Source organism: Panthera leo, chromosome D4, assembly GCF_018350215.1.
Source record: "Panthera leo isolate Ple1 chromosome D4, P.leo_Ple1_pat1.1, whole genome shotgun sequence".
NCBI classification, from domain to species: Eukaryota; Metazoa; Chordata; class Mammalia; order Carnivora; family Felidae; genus Panthera; species Panthera leo.
Genome location: NC_056691.1, coordinates 10,571,438 through 10,591,194, shown reverse-complemented (window position 1 = coordinate 10,591,194; position 19,757 = coordinate 10,571,438). Strand labels below are relative to the sequence as shown.

The 19,757-nt window shown below is 45.7% G+C and overlaps 1 protein-coding gene across 2 annotated transcripts in view; it reads left to right on the top strand.

Annotated features, from left to right (window-relative positions):
- The window catches only part of KANK1 (KN motif and ankyrin repeat domains 1), a 211,079-nt gene that overhangs the window by 61,091 nt on the left and 130,231 nt on the right, over positions 1–19,757 (top strand). For both annotated transcript variants that reach the window (XM_042912049.1, XM_042912047.1), the window contains exon 2: positions 9,777–9,897. The gene's annotated coding sequence lies outside the window, so the exon portion shown is untranslated. The remainder of the gene's footprint in view (positions 1–9,776; positions 9,898–19,757) is intronic.

The following is a 19,757-nucleotide window of genomic DNA, read 5'->3' as shown; positions in this document are numbered from 1 at the left end:
GGGAAATGAGCCTTGATCCCTGCTCTTCCCAAGATTGAAATCTGGCATTTATAGAATTGTTAGTATTGAAACGGGCACCCGTACCACCCTGTGTTCTCAACTGGGAAGAAGCCATTATATTTTGTCATTCTTTCCTTAAAGTACACAGTCTCTCTTTTTTAAAAAAAAAATACAGTGTGTATTTCAAATTGAAACTTGTGTGCATTTGCTTTGTGCTTTTGAAAAAAAAATTTTAATGTTTATTTTTGAGAAAAAGAAACAGAGCATGAGCAGGGCAGGGGCACAGAGAGAGACACAGAATCCCAAGCAGGCTCCAGGCTCTGAGCTGTCAGCACAGAGCCTGACGCAGGGCTCGAACCCACGAACCGCGAGATCGCGACCTGAGCCGAAGTCGGACGCTCAACCATCTGAGCCACCCAGGCACTCTATCTGCTTTGTCTTTATATATACAATGGAATTTGATTGAAGTAATTTTTATCTTCATGAGGAATAATCAAAAGCATCTTCTCAGGTTATTGTGGAGTCTGGCAAGACTCACATCTGGGCTTCATCTTTTCTAAAAGATAAAGATTTCTCCCATTCTGTCGGGTAAGTGAGGGGTATGAGTACTTAAATGTTACACATTACAGTCAGGACTGTGCAGCAGCTGATACTTGGTAACATCTTTTAAATTACACAGTAATAACCTTTAGTCAGATTCACAGTATCCTGGAGGTAGGTGTTCTCAGTTCACGGATGGAAAATGGAAACATGGAGAAAGTACAGTACCTGCCTGAGGTAAACCACGTGGTTGGTGACAAAAGCCGTAGTCTTAGTCCTTTACGTATGAGGTTTCTCTTTCATGTAATAACGTAATTAAAGAAGATAGTGTTCTAGTTAATGGCAAGGAATAGCTTAACAAGTGGTTCTCAGAGATATGATCCTTGGACCAGCATCACCGGCATCGTCTGAGAACTTGTTAGAAATTTACATTTTAAGCCTCACTCTGGATCTCCTGAATTAAACTCAGCAGGTTTAAGTCCAGCAGTCTGTATTTTTAAAGCCCTTGATGTATTGGGGGTTTTTTTTTTTGTTTTTTTGTTTTTTAATTTTTTTTTAACGTTTATTTATTTTTGAGACAGAGAGAGACAGAGCATGCACGGGGGAGGGTCAGAGAGAGAGGTAGACACAGAATCCGAAACAGGCCCCAGGCTCTGAGCTGCCAGCACAGAGCCCGACGCGGGGCTCGAACTCACGGACCGCGAGATCACGACCTGAGCCGAAGTCGGACGCTTAACCGACTGAGCCACCCAGGCGCCCCGCCCTTGATGTATTTGTGACACATTCTTGAGTCGGGAAAGCCCGAGTTTGGTGCATTGTCTCTCTGTCATTGTCTATGCAGTTCTAGGTGCATGGAGTCGTCAGGGTGATAGATCTGCTTGGGGTCTCAGGCAGTAGGGCAGCACTTTTGGTGGCCCTGGCACAGAAAACCCTTACAGGCTCCCTGGACCTGACTGATGAAGGTGCAGAGAAAGGGTAGGTCAGGAAGCAGAGGTCTCCTGGATTCCGTCTCCCTCCCGTGCCCTTACTGTGTGCCATTCCTCTGCTCCTCATGCCTCCTGGCTTCTTCATCCTTTTCTAGTTGGGCTCTCACTCTCAACGGCAGCTCCAGACATTCGCTTTGGTCCTTTGACGGATAACCACCGGGAGTTCTGTTTCGGTTCCTTCTGGAGGCTGTGCGTTGGAGATACAGAGGTTCCTGGAGTAGTAGTTTTACTGGGGTGTGTGGAGGAGGGCCGGAGGGACCCTGCCCTTCTCGTAAAGCATTAGATTCCCTGTAGCTAAGGGGTTTGGTAAACTGCTGTTGAATGAATTTCCCTATCAGTGGATATTGACACAACGGCTACTAACACAAAGATTGTATCCTTAGCTAAAGAGCTCAGCTCCTTCATTTGCTTCTCTTTCTAAGACAGTGGTTCTCTGCCCCGCCCTCCCCCCCCCCCCCCCCCAACCTCACCATCAGCAGTGGTGCAACATCAACTGGGAACTAGTTAGAAATGTTGGTCCTTAGGACTCACCCCAGACCTGGTGACTCCGAGACTCTGAGGTGAGGACCAGAAGTCTGTGCTTTAATAGATTTATGCTTTCAATTTTGATTTATGCTTAGATTTGAGAACCAGTGGTTTTCGGTGTTGGGGGTTTTGGGGGGTTTTGTTTTTGTTTTGAGAGGGGGGAGGGGCAGAGAGAGCGGGAGAGAGAATCCCAAGCAGGCTTCACGGTGTCAGCGCAGAGCCCGACACAGGACTCCATCCCATAGCCCTGAGGTCATAACCTGAGCCGAAGTCAAGAGTCTGATGCTCCATCAGCTGAGCCCCCCAGGCACCCCTGGGGTTTCTTTTAAGGGTACCTTTTGTTATACTTTTCTCGGGAAGTAAAGATGTTTGACATGTGGCATTCTCCAGAGTGCCTGACAGAGTGCCTATAGCTAATGGTTACCTCCTTGCACACCCCTCCCTCAGTCCGACGAAGGGGTCTCTTGCCACCTCACCCCCGGGTCACTCCCAGATGTAGTCACTTCCTCTACAGAGAACTGAAAAAGGAGAGAAATGCTGGAAGGTATGGAACTTTCCATCCTGGGGCTTACGGTTTAAGTGGCAGAATCGAGCCAAGTTTGGTAACCCCATCAGAGAGAAAGCACTTTTTGATTGGGTCACACACATACAAGTAGTTTTGTTTTCTTTGCCCTAAGTGGAAATGTTCTTCCTCTTTTATAAAATGTAGATACCAGGTAAGGAACTATACTTTGGATGACTGAATGCCCTTTTTTCCTGTGCAGTCTCTTGAGTGTGTCATTTTCCTTTCTTCTTCTTCTTCTCCTTCTTCTTCTTCTTCTTCTTCTTCTTCTTCTTCTTCTTCATTTGCATTTGTCAAGCCACGAAGGGTAAAAAAAAAAAAAAAAAGTTTACATGTCAGTTAACGATTTCATTTCTGATGGATTAATCTTAAAAGAGAAAAGCTTTTTTTATTGAACCCTCTCTTTAAAATTTTAAAAATTAAATATATTTTAATTTCCCGCCCCCCAGACAGTTGGAGAATATATCTCACAATGGGGGGCCAGGTGGCTCTATGGGTTAAGTATCTGAATGTTGATCTCAGCTCAGGCCTTGATCTTAGGGTGTTGAGTTCGGTCCCCACGTTGGGCTCCACACTTGGCGTGAAACCTACTTAAAAAAAAAAGAAAAAAGTGTTTCTCACCATTGATTTTTCTTAAATACATACATAATAAACAGCAAGATTTATACTTTGTTACAACATCATTGCAAGTTTTTAAGGAATAAAATCAAGTATGACAATTGAAAAAAAGATACCCATGACCAAGTTGGACTATTCTTTACCAGCTCAAGAAATTGTAGGGATGCCTGGGTGGCTCAGTCAGTTAAGCATCTGACTCTTGATTTGGGTTCAGGTCATGATCTCACAGTTTGTGGGTTCAAGCCCCATGTCGGGCTCTATGCTGACAACATGGAGTATGCTTGGGATTCTCCCTCTCTCATTCTCTCTCTCCCTAACCACCCCCCCCCCCCCGCCACCACCCTGCCCACTGCTCACACATGTGCATGCTCTCTCTCTTCTCAAAATACATGAATAAACTTAAAAAATAAATAAATAAATTGTACGTGCATGTTTATGGGAGAAGGTACCAGACCCTACCAATTTTCTATGAAAAAAAACCTGATGTTACTGTAGACGACCGTTTTCTCCCATCTCTGTATGATGTTTAACTTGTCTTTGTAACATAGGCTCAATTTGTGGTAAAAATTCCACCTCTGAGATGACAAGCCTATACCAGGAGTGGGCACTGAGCAGAGCACTCACGTCCCTCTTGGGGGTTTATCTTTGTATCTTGACTTCATAGAATGTCTACAGCTGGAAATAGTACAGCTGAATACAGGAGGAGAAATGGAATGTATATATGTATGTATGTATGTGTGTACGTAAGTAAACGTCAGCTAAAGTAGAATAGTCAGCATGCAAGCCTAGAAAAATAGGATTCAGGGAGGCACAAATGGGCAAGGGCGGCACGCTGAAAATGGACGAGAGGCCTAGACCTGGAGGTATTCCAGGTTCAAAACATGGTCTACAGCAGGCACCCCCACCTCTCTCCTCCACCCCCGAGCCTGGCTCTCCCTTCTCTGGTCTGGTCCAGTGCTCACCGAGCAAGGCAAGGAACAGGAGCAAGGAACATCTGATTATTTGCTGGAGAACATGGTAACAGGGAAAGGATGGTGTTCAGCTGGGCGTCTTTGGCTGTGAGAATCAAAACCAACTTAAGGAGGGCTTTCTCAGGATACCAAAGTACCCCCAAGGAATCCAGGACCCTCAGAGAAAACCTAGGCTCAAAGGGAAAGCACAGGGAACATGGAGAACTCTGTTGTCTCGACTACCCTCAGCTTCACCCCACCTTTCTGCACGTCAGCTCTTTCTGTGGGCAGAGCCACCTGCATCTGGAGCCTGGCTGAAAACCCGAGGAAGGAAGCATCTTGCTTAGCATGGGTCTGATGCCTCCGTGGGGCCCATCGAGGCCTTGGCTGGGTGAGATGTGTGTGTACCGGGAGGCAGTACGGGAGAGTCCCCTCTGACCCTGTAGCTGGATCAGAAAATTCCAAAGAAGGGAGTAGTTCATGTGGAGGGGACCGAAGCATCCCCCCCACGCATACCATGAACGTGTTGCTGTGGATTTATTCATTAACTTCACGCTCTAGGGGAGGAATCCTCTTTGGCTCCAAGAAAAGCTCAGTGTTGGACCTAAGAGACCTTGGGCCAGACTGGGAATCAAGGTCAAGGATGACAGTGAATTTTCCAAAGTGACTCCACCCCATGAGGCCTCGTCAATGCCAGCAGGAGATGCCTCCAGTGACACCTGTCTCTGTCAGTGCTGCGCCTTTAAAAACATCTCTGGTGACGAGCAAGGCCAAAATTCACAGTAAATGTCTGCGTGATGCAAAAGCCTCATGAGCCTCTGCTCTCAAAGGGTCCTTTACTCTGAATGGCATCTTGATCTGACGGAGATCTATGCATTTCAACTGATAGTGTCAGAAAAATATATAGGTTACTAGCTGTTAAGCCGTTTACCTTCATCATGAGCTCATTTGCTCATTGAGTTGTTAATTCAAGTTGAGAATGAATCTTGGTCCACAGACTCAAGGGTGCAAAAACATACTGTATTTTTCTCAATCCACTCATCTTCTACTCCAGGGTGGTAGCAGAAAGGTTAACGTTGGGTCTCTTTCCCACACACCCCAGCAAGGTTGTGCCAGGGTTCCAAGTTCTTTTTTTTTTAATTTATTTTTATTTTCTTAATGTTTATTTTATTTTTGAGAGAGAGAGCGCGCGTGGAAGCAGGGGAGGGGCAGAGAGAGAGGGAGACACAGCGTCCAGAGCAGGCTCCAGGCTCTGAGCTGTCAGCACAGCTCGTGGGCTCGAACCCATGAACCGCGAGATCATGACCTGAGCCGCAGTCAGATGCTCATTGGACTGAGCCACCCATGTGCCCCCCAGACTTCGACATTCTTATGATATGTCATGAGGTCTGGAAGACCCATCCCCCCACCCTTGGCTCATCTCTTCCCACTGGTCCCTGCTGCTTCTGGGTGAGAGTTGAGGCTGGGGAGGGTACTTTGTCACAGCAGGAGTCCTGCCATTCCCTCCGGCCTGCTGCGTGTCTGCCACCCCGACCGAGCAGGTGCAGTCCTGTGCTCTTCCACGTCTCCCACTCAGCCCTCCCGCAAGACTCTTCTTAGGGGACAATTGCTTTCCTCTCCAGCCCTGTTCTCCTGACAAAATCTGGCTGCAGCCTCCCCGAAGCAGAGAAGTTAGAGCCCTCTAGCCACAGCAATGAGGGCAATGGGGAGAGACGAATATAGGAGGCTGCTGCCACAGGGGGACTGTCCCCATGCTGGCCGCAGCCGGGCAGAGGCTAGGCTCTGTCTCCCCTGCGCTCCTAGAGCTGCAGTCACCCACGGTTGGATCCCCGCTTTGGGGGCGTCTCCTGCTCTTCCTCAGGGCTCCAGATTTGTGGGTGGCTGTCCCTGCCCCACACCAGCAAGGGGGACAGGGACATCTATCGTTGGGCTGTTTCCCAGGGCAGTCCGGAAACCTGCTTCTTCTGGAGAAGTAGCCTTCACATCCCGAAGCATTTTCCATAAATCTTCAGTGCATGCATGAAAGCCTAGGGAGAGGTTTCTTTTTCCCTTCTCTGGAGATGAATGACTTGGTTGTGGTGATATTGCTGCGGGGAAACTCACCCGCCTGGTGCACATGCACTGTGCACTTGTGCCCTTGGGCTCCCAAAGTGACGAGTAATTGTGACTGCAGACAGCTTCACCGAGCACCCACCGTCCTTGGCCGTTGTGTCATGCACTACCTGGCCCACAGCGCAGCTAATGCATTAAAAAAAAAAAAAAAATAGAAACATTTGGTGTGGAGGGGGATACATTTAGGGTGAAATCTTGGAGACCCCCCCTAGCAGATGGCAAGGCTTGCTCACAGCGTCAATAAAAATTTGCTACCTTGGGCCCCCAGCATGTCACAGAGGACCGGTGAATGCCTCTTCATCTAGAATTTCAGTACAGGCTCTACTTAAAATATTTATGCAACAGTGCTTCTTAACCCCCGCCAAAAGCATAGGTTCACATGTATACTGTTACCCTAGCTGTCGCTAACCTATAACCAGCGGAGGACCCTTCGAGGGTATTGGGAATGTTGGAAAGTAAACTGTCACGGGTTACATTTGTAGTGGCTGATAAAGTAGCCTTGGTTCCTAAACAGAAATATTTATCTCGTGACCAGAATGGCTCTTCAGCAGCAAAGACATGTGACAGAGGAGAGAGAGGGGAGTTGACTAACACAGAACGTAGAAGGACCAGAGGAACCAATGAAGCAGAAGCTGTTAACCTGGCTTAGTATTGGCAGGGAGACGGGAGTAGTCCCTGGTGTTACTGTTAAGAGAGAAATGTTACTAAAAACACAGCTGGAAATCCTTCTGCTAGGGAGTCTCTTTTTAGGTCAATAGAGACACATTCGTGTATTGTGTTTATAAATGCATCATGCACGCGTAACAAAGTAGAAGATTAAAAACAGGCTAATGCTGATCGTTTTTTTTCTTTATTCATATTTGATTGTTTTTTTAAACTTACAGTAAAGAACAAGCATGCTTTTGAAGGAAGTAGAAGTTGAAGGTTCTCTTTCTGACAGTTGAGGATCAATGATATAGTTCACCCAAAGGTATCTGACCTGAGTCTGCACTTCTGTTCCTGTTCAACTGACTCATTTTAGCGTCTGGGTTCATTTTTCCCTCTGATAAACAGATAACTGGCATTTACCTGAGGCCGGACAATCGAATTTAGATGCTGAGCGTTGATAGCAGGTGGCTGTTGACTAGTTCTAGAAGGTGTCTTAGAGAGCCAAAACCAGGCACCGCGGGGGGTGTGGGGAGAGAGAGGTTGGAAGGGTCTGCCGTCGGTTATTTTTGGTCACTGAGCTCTGTGCCCGTGGAGAAGCGAGGAGTGAGGGCATGCATGGGGGGAGGCGTTTTTATTGGTTGAAGTCCGGTGAACTTCAGGATACGAGATAAGCAGCTGTTTTGGTGGCTTGATTAGCACACTTCTTGATAACAGTGTCTCTGCTGGTCTCCGTCTGCCCTCCTGGTTTGTCCTCAGTCCCCTGTGGTCTGCATCCTGGACCAGCCCCTATGACAAATTGTCCTCAGGGGTCACCTGTGGCTGCCTTACTAGGCGCTCAACTCTGTGACATCGTGTTTGTCCCCCTCCGCAGCCCTCGACGTCGCTCATCTTTCCCTGGGCTAGCGGTCTTTGCACCTGCATGCTGTTTCTTCTGCCTCTGTATCCCCTCGCTCTGTATCTCCTCCTTAAGTTCTTCCTCCTGTGTCTCCCTTGATCCTTCGCTGTGTCTTCTGTCATCACGCTTCCTTTAGTCCTGGAACTTCAGCCGTCGTGTTTCTGGAGGTAAAAGCCTAGCAGCCAATCCTCTTTCTCTCCACCGTGAGTCCTGTTGTTGCCGAGAGTGTTATCGCAAGATGGCTTTTCAAATCCGAACACATTGGCTTCAACACAAAATCCACAGGCATGGGACGCACTTAGAGCTCCTCTCCTGGCTCCGCGAGGAGGCCCCTGGATGGTTTGCGCGCGGTTTCCTCATCGCTGATGAAACAGGCTCCTGTGTGAGCCTCTCTAGGCAAATGAAAGTGGAGTTAATTAAAAAAAAAGTCTTATTACCTCAAGGCACAAAGGCATATAAATTTCACAAAGCACTCACAAAGCTATCCAAAAAATGCTGGGTTGCTTTGTGGTCCATGCTAACCTGTAAAACTAAGTTAAAATGATCAGAGCGGTCCCTTTCCAGCTGGACCACTATACTTAATAAACACAAAACAATGGACATTGCCACTAAGACACTGTGAGGGTTCAAGCGTCTGGAACATGGGCATCACTGGGGCCACAGGCTCAGCTGGGCTTTGACAGAAGGGATAAGAAGAGCAGTGTCTTGCATGAGGAATGAAGCAAAGGAAGGCTCAAGGGTGTGTTCTTTGGAACATAGTAAGACTGAGCCTGACTAGGACCGGAATTATTTGTTGTGAGCTGGAGGAAGATAAGATAAACTAGAGCTAGGTTATGGAAGCCTCTGAAAGTCCGTGGAGGAGTTGATATTTGATGGAAGAGAATATTGTTGCCACCCAGGATCCTCATGTAAGGAATGCTGGATTTCGAAATGAGGACACCAGAGAAGTCGAGAGTTGGAGATCTCCTATAAGGTGGGGTGGGAATGACCAGTATTTCTCAAGCATGTGTTGTAACCCATGCCCTGGATCTCGTAGTCTTTCCTGTTACAGCAACCTTAGGGGTAGATGTCAACTGGCCCCCTTTGTGAGGACTTGTGTAAATTCTGCCAAGCGGCTGGGGCGGGACGTAAGCACGGGGACATCTGACCTCAAAGCACATTGAAGATCGAGGGAGGACATTTTAATCCGTTCTTCATTTTATAGCCCAGAAAGATGAGGCCCAGGAGAGAGGGGGCTGTTGAGGGTGGCAGAGGTTAGAGGACAGGGACACCGGGTCTGCAAGAGAGTGGGCGGGCGGAGGTCTGCAGAGAGAGGCCAGGGTCAAGGCCGCTGCTGTCGGCGGCTGGGGGTGCCCCGGTATTCGCCAGGCGTGGTGGACCGGAGTGAGAAAGACGGGGCACGGAACAGTGGGATGTTCAAGGGAAAGTGGTGCTGGACCACTCTGGGATGGGGGATGGTTGCGCATAATCCCAAGGTTTTAATCCCAGGGAACTGCCACATGCCGAGAAAAATCCTCGGTGGAGCTGGTTTTCTGGGAAAGGCCACGTGCTTCTTACGGAGTAGTCTGACTCTGAAATGACAGAGATACCAAAATATGAAAATGAATGGTATTCTTGAGCCGGCTTCTAGGCCCGCCGACAAACACCTGAACAGCGTTGGAAGTGCCAGTGAGAGGCTGGGAGGAACAGCCCTTGTGTTTGAAGCGATGGGGAGATACCGAAAGAGCAAGCAACCCAGCTTTTACCGAGAGCGAGGGGGACCCATGCCTGCATGAGCTCGTAGGCTCCCTGTCATTCTGGCCCGTCCCTCCCACCCCCACCTCGCCCCCCAATCACGGAAAATGGCTTAACTCTGCTCATTTCTCAACTCCATAGCTGTCTCCAGTAATCAAGCATATTTTGCCATCCCGTTCTCCTCAACGAGATTCCTTTTCTTCCAGAATGATTGTCGCAGCACCGGATGGACTGCCGAGCTATCAAATTGTCTCCATCTTTTGACCACGCTAGGGGAATGGAGTTGAAATATTGATTGCGGTAGTTTTCCGGCCTTACATAATTGAGGTGAGGTGTCCTTTTTCCATATGGCTGTCCTTAACTTGCCACGTTGTGTCCTTTAACTTTGCTTTGTGGAGACATTGATCCCTTCTTTCTCCCTACCTTTTATGCTCTAAAATCCTTTCGGGGTACTCTTCATCTGCAAATGTATTAGAGGGCAGAAAGGACTTTATCGGAAGAAATATGAGCAAACTGTTTGGCTCTGAAGAATAAAGGGGAAATGTATTACTCTTCAGATTAAATCAACAGAAGTACCCTATTTCCATAAACACACTATGCAGAAAGTGGATTATTTTAGAGAAACGTAATAGATGGAAAGGAGTATTATTAAGGCTACTTGGGAAAAATGGAGATATTTAAACATTAATATATTGCTGGCTTTATTCAACTAAAGAGAATCTAGAAAACAGAGAATTTAAAAGAAAAAAGGCTGTTGTTTCACTTGCAGGGATAATGCCTATTAAAATTTTAGTGCATGACTTGTAGTATTCATATTACAAATGTTGGTAATGATGTGTGTGTGTTGCATGTTAAGTTGCTAGATATGTGCAAACGAGTAACGTTTATCACATGTCTACCTTAGGCCAGGCTCTATCCTAAGCACTTATATCAATGTGTGAATTCTCACCACCCTGTAAAGTGGGTTTTTTCTTATCCCCATCGTAAGAAAATTGAGGTTCAGATACATGACTTGATAAATAAACCTCTCACACGGCTGGTAAACCCACTCAGAACATACCAGTGGGCTTTTTTCCACCTACTTCTCCTCCTTAAGAAGATGCTTATTCCTTTTTCTCTACAGCGTATGTTGTTCAGTTACATGGCGATAGAATGATGTCCCTTCCCTGCCTCCTTACGTGCGACTTTTGAGCACATCCATTATTTCCCGAGGACATACTGCTACAGGCAGCTTGGCAGAGTCCGTGGGGATGTGGGAACGTTGGGGTTTTTTATTGACCTTGCTGATGGTCTCAAAAGTTTATATTCTCACGAGGGGTATCTGGTGACCCCAAGCCCTCAGCATTATGGGTAGGTTGCAATTTGAATAGTTTTGTTTTTTTAAAAGACGCTAGGTATACTTGCTCAGGTCCATACTCTTGCCTCTAATACTTTAGAGCAGTGGCCACCTGCCTGGTCCCCACCCCAGTCTTCATTTTGTCACGGATGATTTGCAGGACAGGGAGCTAGAGCTAGACGCCTGGGTTCAGCGCATGGCGGGACTCCTCTGCCTCAGCTTCCCCAACAGGAAAAGGGAAATGATACTGAAATGTCTCTTGTAATGGTGGCAGGTGATGACCGATGTAAGGTGCTTGGGAGCAGTGCCTGACTCTTGGGATGTGCTCAGCTAATTGTCACCTCTTACCACCTTCCAAAAGTCTATGCTCCTATAATTTAAAAAAGGGGGCGGCGCCTGGGTGGCTCAGGTGGTTAAGCGTCCGACTTCGGCTCAGGTCATGATCTCGCGGTTTGTGGGTTTGAGCCCCACGTGGGGCTCTGTGCTGACAGCTCGGAGCTTGGAGCCTGCTTTGGATTCTGTGTCTCCCTCTCTCTCTGCTCCTCCTCTGCTCATGCTGTCTGTCCTTCTCTGTCTCAAAAATAATCCTTAAAAAGTTAAAAAAAATAAAAAAGCAAAGCAGGAATCACAGAGGTTATTCTTGTTTGGAATGACACGATTATCATCTAATTTATGATTCACAGCAGAGTCTACCGTGCTCACTTTGTTGTGTCGTTAGTGGGGTTTTTTTTGTTGTTTTTTAAAAAAAAATTTTTTTTAAATTTTTTTTAACATTTATTTATTTTTGAGACAGAGAGCATGAATGGGGGAGGGTCAGAGAGAGGGAGACACAGAATCTGAAACAGGTTCCGGGCTCTGAGCTGTCAGCACAGAGCCTGACACGGGGCTCGAACTCACGGACCGCGAGATCACGACCTGAGCCGAAGTCGGGCGCTTAACCGACGGAGCCGCCCAGGTGCCCCTGTTGTGTCGTTAGTATTAACACTGTGAGCACCCTTGCAGGTCCCACGTCACCATCCCTGCCTCCGTCCATGCTGACGGGTCACAGGTGACGAGGAGACCGTAGTAACAGGAGTGTGAAGTCAGTCTAAAGAGCTCACAGAGCACTTTCCCACGCATTGCTTCACCGGATCCTCATGACACAGCTGTAGGGAGCCGGGGCACCTGTGACTCACCTTGCTTTACACGGGAAGGAGGAATTAAGTGACTTGCTCACTCAAGGTCATGGAGATGGTCATTGGCAGAGGTGGACATGTGTACTCCAGGCTTCTTGACTGTGAAACCTTACTCTTGGTGCTTCCTGACATCATGAGCTGAGGAGGGACAGGTGTAGACACCTGGCTCTAGGATGTGCCGGAAAAGGAAGGAGCAAAGTGGGATGCCACCTGAGGGGGGGTCGGGGTGAGGGTGGAGGGAAAGCTTGGACACAGTGACACTGGAATAAGGAAAAATGTAGACAATTGACAAGGAGGCAGGGACCCAGTAAGGAGGGGGAGGTGGGGGAGGCAGGAGGGGCTTCATCCTTCCAGAGAGGAGGAAGGGGGGAAGGAAGACGTGGAAGACAGGTAGCGTCTGGGCTCCAGCTCGGCGGACCCTTCCCTCAGAAGTTGAGTCCTGCAGCGACCACATATATGCACTCTTGTCGTGTGGGGCAGGGTTAGGATGAGTTTGGATAAACAAGCAATGGTTCTCAGTTTTTAGTTCTAGAAACCTTGTCCAGGGCTGTGCTTATCATCAGGCAGTGGGTGAATGAAGTTGGGTTGGGGTAGATGGTTTCTTAATCAGTGAATGAGGATTTAGACTTACATAGATGCTTCCTAAAGTCCCTTTCTGCCACACCGTTTCCTGATTCATTTTCAGTCTACACTGAATCTCCTGTCTCTGACCCCCTTTATGAGACACTTCAGCCTTGTTATGTTCCGGTCGAGATTCTTTCTTTGCCTACTATTAAAAGCAATGTATGTTGACTGTAGAAAAATTAAAGACATGTAGATAAATTTTAAAAAGACCTATTGAAACATGCAGTCTTGGTGCCGTTAAGTACCCACTGTTAACGTCCTACAGAGATTTTACTGTATGCATCTGCCTAAATAAGAGTTTCAAATACAACAATGCAACTTGCTTTACGTGATGCAGTGTAAACTCCTCTCTCTATCGGTAGTCATTGCTGCATTATGTGTTTTATTATTGAGGTGTCATTGACACACAGTGTTCTATTAGTCTCCAGGGTGCAACAGAGGATTTGACAATTTTATGCGTCACTCCATGCTCCCCACCATCTGTCACCAGACAACACTGTAATATTATTGACTTTGTTCCCTGTGCTGTACCTTTTCGTTTTCCTGTCTTATTTGGTAACTGAAAGTTGGTCCCTCATAATCCCCTTCTTCCATTTTGCTTTACCCTCCCCCCACCTTCCCTCTGGGAACCACCAGTTTGTTCTCTGTATTTAAGAGTCTATTTTTTGTATTTGTTTCTGTGTTTGTTTTTTAGATTCCACATAGGAGTGAAATCATACAGTATTTGTCTTTCTCTGATTTAGGTCACTCAGCACAATACCTTCTAGGTCCCTCATGTTGTCGGAAAGGGCAAGATTGCATTCCTTTTTCTGGCTGAGTAATATTTCATTGTATGTATGTATATGTGTCTATATATGTATACACACACATACATACGCACACATACATATCCACACAGTATCTGTTGGCCATCTGAATGTCTTCTTTGGGAAAATGTCTACTCAGGTCTTCTCCTTTCTTAATCAGATTATTATTATTTGGGGGGGGGGGGGTGAGTTGTATATAAGTTGTTTATATATTTTGAATAATAACCTCTTATGGGTTATGTCATTTGCAGATACCTTCTCCCATTCAGTAGGTTATGTTTTGTTGATGTTTTCCTTCACTGTGGAGAGGCTTTTGATTTTGGTGTGGTCCCAGTAGTTTATTGTTGCTTGTATTTCCCTTCCTGAGAGACATCTCCATAAATATGTTGCTGTAAGACAGGTCAGAGAGGTGACTGCCTATGTTTTCACTTAGGAGTTTTATGGTTTGAGGTCTCACATTTAGGTCTTTAATCCATTTTGAGTTTATTTTTGTGTATGGAGTGAGAAAGTGGTCCAGTTTCATTCTTGTGCTTGTAGCATTTATTGAAGTGTGTATCTTTTCCCCATCATATATTCTTGCCTCCTTTGTCATATAGTAATTGGCCATATAGATGTGGATTTATTTCTGGGCTCTCAGTCCTATTTCATTGATCTGTGTGTCTGTTTTTCTACCATTCCAATACTGTTTGGATTATTACAGCTTGTTAGCGTATCTTGAAATGTGGGATTGTGATACCTCCAGTTGTGTTCTTCTTCTTCAAGATTGCTTCAGCTATGCAAGGTCTTTTGTGGTTCTGTACAAATTTGGGGATTGTTTGAGTTCTATGAAAAATGCAGTTCATGTTTTGATAGGAATTGCATGGAGTCTGTAGACTGCTTTGGGTAGTATGGACATTTTAATGATATTCTTCTCATCTTTCCATTTGTGTTGTGTTCAGTTTCTTTGATTCAGTATCTTACCATTTTCACATTACAGGACTTTCACCTCCTCAGTTAGATTTATTCTTAGGTATTTCATTCTTTTCAGTACAATTATAAATGGGATTGTTTCCTTAATTTCTCTTTCTGCTGCTTCATTATTAGTTTATAGAAATGCACCAGATTTCTGTGTATTGATTTCATATTCTACAACTTTACTGATTTGATTTATTTTCATAGTTTTTTTGGTGGAGTCTTTCAGGTTTTCTATATAGAGTGTCATGTCATCTGCAAATAGTGACAGTTTTACTTCTTCCTTACCAACTTGGATGCCTTGTATTTCTTGTCTGATTGCTGTGGCTAGGAATTCAGTACTCTGTTGAATAAAAGTGGTGAGAGTGGACATTCTTGTACATAATCTCAGAGGAAAAGCTGCCCTCAGTGTTTCACCATTGAATATGATATTAGCTGTGGGGTTTTCATACATGGCCTTTATTATGTTGAGACATGTTCCCTCTAAACCCACTTTGTTGAGTGTTTTGATCATGAACGGATGTTGTTAATTTGTCACATTCTTTTTTCTGTACCTCTTGACATCATCAGAGGGTTTTTATTCTTCCTCTTGTTAATATGATGATGTATCACATTGATGGGATTGTGAATATTGAACCAACCTGGAATCCTCAGAATAAATCCTCATTGATCATGGTAAAACATCCTTTTGATGTATTGATGAATTCAGTTTGCTAATGTTTTGAAGATTTTTGCATGTGTGTTCATCAGAGATACCGGTCTGTAGTTTTCTTTTTTGGTGGTGTCTTTGTCAACATAATTAGTTAAAGTTGCTGAAGATTCTAGTTTAGGAATGTGCTTAATGAAATTTCCTCTGGACATATATGTCAATGCATACCCTCCTAACTAGTTTTGAGGCTGCTCTTAATAATATTTAATATAAGGGGCCCCTGGGTGGCTCAGTTGGTTGAGCTTCTGACTTCGGCTCGGGTCATGATCTCATGGTCTGTGGGTTCGAACCCCAGGTCGGGCTCTGTGCTGACAGCTCAGAGCCTGGAGCCTGCTTTGGATTCGGTGTCTCCCTCTGTCTCTGCCCCTCCCCTGCTCATGCTCTCACTCTCTCAAAAATAAACATTAAAAAAATTTTTTTAAATGATATTTAATATAAGTTCAGGAAAGAGATTTTTGATGTATATTACCTGAAAAGATCTGAACCAGTTTACAAATTTCACTGACAGTAGCAAGAGATATCTTTCCCATACTCTTCTTAACATTAGAGTATAGAATTAGAAAAAAAAAAAAAAACTTTATCCAGTTTTCTGGACAAGTGAGCGTTGGTCATATATTTATGAATCAGTTCTATTTCTCCTTCTGTGAATTCTCTGTTCATGTCCTTTGCCCGTATCTCCAAAGGGACGTTTGCTTTTTTGTTACTGATTTGCATGAGTGTTTAAAAAATTTTTTTTATTATGTTTATTTATTTTGAGAGAGACTGAGATGGAGGGAGGGAGGGAGGGGCAGAGAAAGAGGGAGACACAGAATCCAAAACAGGGTCCAGGCTCTGAGCTGTCAGCACAGAGCCCGACACGGGGCTCATATCCATAAGCTGTGAGATCATGACCTGAGCCAAAGTCAGATGCTTAACCAACTGAGCCACCCAGGGACCCCTGCAGGAGTGTTTTTATTGTAAAATTTCTTTTATTATAAAAATACTGTTAGTTTTTATGTCCTTTGCCTTTGACATTTATGGTGTTTTTTTTTTCATGTTTATTTATTTATTTTGTGAGGCGAGTACACAGGGGAAGGGCAGAGAGAGAGAATCCCAAGCAGACTCCACCCTGTCTGTGCAGAGCCGAACACAGGGCCCGATCCCACAAACTGTGAGATCGAGACTTGAGCTGAAATTGAGAGTCAGACGCTTCACCGAGTGAGCCACCCAGGCGCCCTCTGTCTGGCGGTTTTAAAAGTAAGTCAATATTTAATTTAGGTAGTGAGATCTTTTCCCTGTGGTTTCCATATAGATTCACTAGGAGGCAGGAATGCCTTTAATTATTCCCCCTTCTTGTAGCAGAATGACCTGTTCTGTGTGTCCATCTTGGCGCTCCCCTCCCCCGGGGGCCACGGCCGTCTGCTTACAAAGGCCTCAAGGCTCCACGCGATGTGTCTCTGCCTGCTCTCCAGCCTCACCTCTGTCACTGTCTGTGGAACCCTGTGTTCCGGCATCCCTGGCCTCCCGTCAATTCGTGGAGCCTGCCGAGCTCTTTCCTGCCCCCAGAATTCTGTAGGCGCTGCCCCTTTGCTAGGACCATGTGCTTGTGCTTGTTGAACATACGCACACACACAGGCAGACATGCACATACACGTGTGCTCACACACATCTCTTGGACCTGACTCCATCTGGTTCAGAGAGGCAGTTCCCGAGAGAGAGCCCCGGACCTGGCTGCTTGGGGTCACCTGGCTTCTCCATTCACCACCTCTGTGTCCTTGAACACAGTCACCTCTTCCTCACCTGTAATGCTTCAATCTTCATCATAATAGTCCTTACTAATCTCAGAGTCCTTGGGAGGAGTACACGGGTGAATTTATGCAAAGTTCTTGGAAATCGACCCCATGCACAGAAGTGCACATCAGTGGTTCACTGTCATTGCCATTCACCAGTTTTCAGAGCACCCTGCACCTGAGAGAGTGCTCTCCTGTCCAGGTTTTGTCATCCCCTTGGACATTCTCCATCTCCTTATCCCCTTTTCCCCCTTAAGACTATCAGCACACAGCTATTTTTTAAAAAATTTTTTGGAAGTTTATTTTTAAGAGAGAGAGAGACAGAGTACAAGCGGGGGAGGGGCAGAGAGAGAGGGAGACACAGAATCTGAAGCAGGCTCCAGGCTCTGAGCTGTCGGCACAGAGCCTGACGTGGGACTTGAATTCACAAACTGCGAGATGATGACCTGAGCCGAAGTTGGATGCTTAACTAGCTGAGCCACCCAGGCGCTCCCAGGCTTTTTTATTCTTCATTAATGTTTGATCTTGACACATTCTCTCTCTCTGTCTCTCTCTGTCTCTCTCTCTCTGTCTCTCCCTCTCTGTCTCTCCCCCATCCCCCACAAATAATATGCATACTTTTTCTGAACAATGTCATGAACGCACTTTCTTATGCACATCAGTGGGCTTCAAAAACACTTGAAGCCTTTGTTTTCTAGCTGGCGGCACGTTAGAGAAATTACTAATTGATCTTTTCCCAGGGCTTTAAACACCAGGTCCTGCTTAGTTTGTGTGAGTCACTGAATGTCATCTTCCAGAGGGCAGGGGTCCGGGCACCCTCAGGAATGTGGTGTCATCTGATAATGACTTGGTTCTCACTGCAAAGGAAGAAACAGGGACTTAGAAGCCAGTGGGGCGGGAAAGAAGAAATTCTTCTCCGTCCATGGGAGTGAACATTAAGCAAAAGCGTTTTCACTGGCTGATAGAACACACAGGTTGCTTTCTGGGGAAAGGGGCTCACAGATTGGGGTGCTGTCGGGTTCTAAATTTTTTCACCATTCTGTCGTTCTCTTCTGCCTTTTTTTTTTTTTTTTTGGTCGTGAGAATAGAAATCAGTGTAGGGTGGACTGGGGCAAAGAGCACAGTGAGTCACAGGCCTCTGCCCTTCACACGGGCAGGCCGAAGTGAGCCGCTGACCACCCCGGCCTCTGATCTATGGCACTGCACGCCCCCCCAGAGAGCCGGAGGGGTTTCTGTAAGTGATGGGGACGCCGGGCTTGTGCAGAATGGCCCCTGCCAGGGTTTTGCACAGTGCCCACCTTATTGCACCAGAAAGGCAAGTTTCATTGCATAAGGGGACAATTTACGGCCATGGGCTTATCTCCTTGTTTTCACTCTTTATGTTTTTCTGCCTCTTAATAAAATGTGAAGTCACAAAGCAATTAAATAGTAGTGTAGTTTTCAGGCAGGAGGTGGAGAGAGGCTAACTGGGGGAAAGGCCAACATGATTGACAGAGGCTGACTGGAGATTTACATTGGGAATAACTCGTTCCTCAAAACTTTCTTCATTTCCTGGTGGGAAGTATGGGGTAAATCATCGACCAGGAGGGTAGATGATTAAAAGTGCAGGAGTTATGATTTCTTTTTGACTTTGTAAGTCTCTAAATCTAAACCTTAACGTGGAGTTCTCATTTTAGGAGCTCTCGAGAAAGTGATGGAAACCACTCGGCCAAGGATTGAGGTGAAGCAGAAACACTGTAAAAATCTCTCATTGCTAATAAGCTCAAGCTTGTTTATATTTTATGAAATGTCTTAAGATCCAGTGGAATGAAGTAGAGAATTCACGAGCCTTTTTCTTTCTTTATCCCTTAAACTCAGATCCACAAGGGTAGATATTTTTGGATTTTTAAAAATATCGAATGGGGTTTTATCCATGAGTGTCTAGAGTTTTTAAAATAGCATTAGTAGGGGCACCTGGGTGGCTCAGTCGGTTAAGCGTTTGACTTTGGTTCAAGTCAAGATCTCGCAGTTTGTGGGTTCTAACCCTGTGTAGGTCTCTGTGCTGACAGCTCAGAGCCTGGAGCCTGCTTCAGATTCTGTGTCTCCCTCTCTCTCTGCCCCTCCCCCACTCACACTCTGTCTCTCAAAAATAAATAAACATTAAAAAATAGCATTAGTAATATTTAATCATGACATTTAAACTGAGCAAGAATGTGGACAATTGAACATAAAGATATGGAAGGGCACCTGGGTGGCTCAGTTGGTTAAGCGTCCGACTTTGGCTCAGGTCAGGATCTCGCGGTTTGTGGGTTCCAGCCCTGCGTCGGGCTCTGTGCTGACAGCTCAGAGCCTGGAGCCTGCTTCGGATTCTGTATTTCCCTCTCTCTCTGCCTCTACCCTGCTTATACTCTGTCTCTCTCTCTCTCTGAAATAAATAAACATTACAAATAAATAAAAAAAGCATGGAGAGTTGAGACCCCCTGTGCCTTTATCCCCGCATCCTCCAACATGTAAAAGAAACTCTTGATTTAGCCACTTTTCATTGCTGAGAACCTCTTTATTCTAATCAAGAGACTGGACAAGTAAAGGTACATGAGTTGAAGTTGTCCTTCTTTCTTATTCTTGAAACATTTGACTTTAAGGAGTTTTGAAAAGCTGCTTTGTGATCCGAAGTTCTCTTGTTTCCTAATAACCCCACTGAAATGGCCAAAGAAAATAGCTTAAATTAAAATGCAGTCCTCGGTCCCTGGTGAGAGAAAGAGTAATTTGACTCAGAGTTAATTTCTCTGACCCAGAAAATGAGGGGCTGAAGGGCCAGCCGGGAGATGAATGTGAATT